This window comes from Bacillus rossius, chromosome 7 (assembly GCF_032445375.1).
Source record: "Bacillus rossius redtenbacheri isolate Brsri chromosome 7, Brsri_v3, whole genome shotgun sequence".
NCBI classification, from domain to species: Eukaryota; Metazoa; Arthropoda; class Insecta; order Phasmatodea; family Bacillidae; genus Bacillus; species Bacillus rossius.
Genome location: NC_086335.1, coordinates 51,934,680 through 51,938,163, shown reverse-complemented (window position 1 = coordinate 51,938,163; position 3,484 = coordinate 51,934,680).

Below are 3,484 nucleotides of genomic sequence, written 5' to 3'. Positions count from 1 at the left end.
TATAGCAGAAGCAAAAAATTACTTTTCACAAGTGTGAAAATTGTTCACATAGGTGATCCTTAAGGAAGAATTATTATTTTGGTTAAATTTTCATGAAATGTTCTCTTATGGTTTCATTTTTGTTTAATTGTATAACCTAGTAATCAGCTTTTAGTTTTATGTTGTTTTTAGCATAAAAAGTGAAAAAAAAACCTTTTCAAGATTCTTGAATATAATTAATTTAAGATAAATCATTTAAGTAGCTTGTATTTTATCATTGCTTGTGAAATTTTTATGTACTTTGATATGCAATTGTTTATTTGAATTTCATCATTTAATTGTATAGTGATAAGTTGTTAAATTTGTGATCAAGTGACACAGTAAAGTTTAAACCATATAAAACATTAATTCAGTAAATACTTAATTTTATTTGCTTAAATTAATGTTCAGAAATCAGTTTTATTTTTATGAAATAAATGTTCACACACAAAAAAGAACTGATCTTAGTGTAATTTATTAAAGACTGACAGTACTTAAAGTTAAAACAAATTTGTCCAGTCACTGTTTTCTTTTGGAGAAGTTAAAAATGTTTTAGCCATTGCGATGTGAGTTGTAATTGTGCAGGTCGATAGAAGACATAATTTTTAAATTTTTTAATTATTTGGTGTCTGTGGTTTTGTTACGTTCAAATCTCATAACTATAAAATAAATCAACTATTCTTTAAATAAATGTGTTTGCTAATGTAAACAAAGGCTTATACCACTTTGGAATGACTTCACTTTGGTTAAAACATGAGAGAAATTACTTGGCAAAAATTTTAAACACTATACTTCTTTTAATAATAACTTTATTTTACATAATTGTTACTATCTGTATGAATATGTAAGCATTTTATTTTTAATAAAATAATGAATTGAAAATTTTAATTATTTTTACTTGCTCCAGAAATTTCAGATGTACAGAATGTTTGGTTTAATGTTGGTAAGGGAAATGTTGATGGACTTAATTTCAACTAAGGTGTTCTATAAAATGGTTCTGAAATTAAATGCAAATGTCATTTACTTAATTTTCTTTCTTTTTGTGCCTATTTATCTTGACCATAATCAGGTATACAGACCACCTGTTAGCTAAGCGAATTGTTCAAGCCAATACATGAATACTGTTTTGTGAGTAGCTTTCAGTGCAATTCAGGAAGTAACACATAGTTATGAGTTTTGTCCACTTGTGCTTGCTTCATGTTAAACCTTGCTCTGCATAATGATTCATACAAAATGTTTTTTTTATCTACCACAAAACCAAAGCTGATGTGTGTATTAGTCATAGCTCTGAAAGAAATGTAGTGTGCTCATGGTCTGAATTCTTAACCATTAATCAGGAACACCAAATGGCTATTATTTGCTATCTTAGATCTCTTAATCATTTAAAAAATAAATGTGTCCAAGAACAAAGCATTTTTAATGCTATAAAGTATTTTTAAGCTTGAAACCTAGCAAACATGTTCATCTTGTTCAACTGTTTGTGAATTCAATATTTATTAGTGTAATTGTTCACAAACTTTAAATATGACGTTAAAAATATGTGTGTTTGGAAACATTTTTTTTAGTAATATAGATTGGTACTTGTTATATGGGAGAGTACAATTAAATATATTCTTGAATTCTATGGACTGATAAATTACGATAACATGAGGTTTTTAAGGACAGTATATTAATAACTTCATCAACACAAGTTTTTCTGTGGTTATAAACTAAAACATTAAAAAAAAAAAAAAATGCTTGTGAATGTGGTGTGCAAAACGCACCACTTTTGAACAAGGGCGTAGCTGGCTATTTACAGTCACACGTGCAAAAGAGGTCGGTTGACATGCACCAAAACATTGCCAATGTTGTGGTTGCTTTCCAACTTCTACCTTTTGCTCCCATTGTTCCACGGCAACGTGGCCAAAGCGTTCTGTGCTACGGCTCACCCTGTGCCGGGCCAAAACCTGGAAGCAGACAGACAGGGAGTGGCATACTCTCTGTTCAAGATGTGTCTTATTTTTTATTGGTGCTGCAAGGAACATTAAGACTTTGGCGCCTGAATATTATTATCAAACTAACAGTATAATTACTGATACACAATAAGATAGTCTGGTGTTACATGAGTCTGTGTTAGTTTTCTTAATTACGTTACAATATTCTGCTGTCAAAGTCGGAATGTTCGTTGAAACACATGTTTTATAAAATTGATAACTTATTTTGAAAAGGGTGTAGTTTCTCAAGCTATCAATTTAAGTTTAATAAAAATCTTTAATTAATTCATCAAAATTAAGGAAACCTTCAACTCCCATGCCTAATTTCGTAAAAATTTTAACACCTTCTGTTAGTATTGTAGAGAGCTTGATTCATAAAATTGTGTTCATTACTTAGAAACTTTTTTTATACTTAACATATTTTTTACTTTTTAATAACTAAAACTACTAATTATCAATTGGCCATATTTTGGATGAATCTTGTAGTTATTTACAAATCTACAGATAATAATATTATAAACATTTAAAGCGAGTACAAAAAAAATACACAACATAAACCACCATATGGTGGCCTTCAGGAATAGAGAAGACACCATCATGCACACACACAGAATTGTCTTCTCTTCTGATAATGATTGTCATATTGTTGAAAATTTGAGTAATATTTTTTGTTCTTATCGTGTTTTGTCTGATTTTTTTGTACACAGTCTCAATGTTTGTACTTCTGTTGTCATATAATGTTAGTACCTCATGGGAAATTATTCTATTTCTAAAATAAGTAAACAGGTAAGTCACATTATGGTAGTAGCAGAGTTGATGCTGTGTGGTTGGGTACCTTGTGTTGGATGCATAACGCAGGGCACTGCGGGTCCACGAACAGTGACTTTGTTCCAGACACTCTGGTCCAGTTCGTGCCGGGCTTGCGCAACAAGCCGCAGGCGCTGCACGGAGGCTACTTCTACAACATCTACCACGAGAACCAGTCGACGAGGTTCTGGCGGTGCTCGCGCTACTACAGGGAGTGCCACGCCCGCATCGCCACCACGGGCAGCCACCTCGTCAACTCCGCCTTCAACACGCACAACCACCCGCCCATGTCGGAGGCGGTCATCAACGACAAGCTGAGCCAGCGCGTGCTGCTCAAGCCCCTCTTACCGTCGGGCCTGCACTGAGCCTCGTCCCGGCGCGGTGGACAGTCGTTCGTCGGGAGGCACAACAACAGGAACAAGAATTATTGCTAGAGACCGGAAAAATTCGCGGATTCATTTCGTGATAGGCTGAATTTCAAACATGTGTACAATTCTGCTGGTTCTGCTATTGGCTCGCAGTTTAACTGGAGCTCTCTGGGCCAATGAGAGACTATCGACCAAAGAAGCGTCGAATCACAAGCTACCCATTGGAGACGCCTCACAATTTATTACCCAATGAACACGTGTGTTTACTTGAGAAATGCAGAGGATTATGTAGCCTATCCTAGAGGTCCCTAATTATTG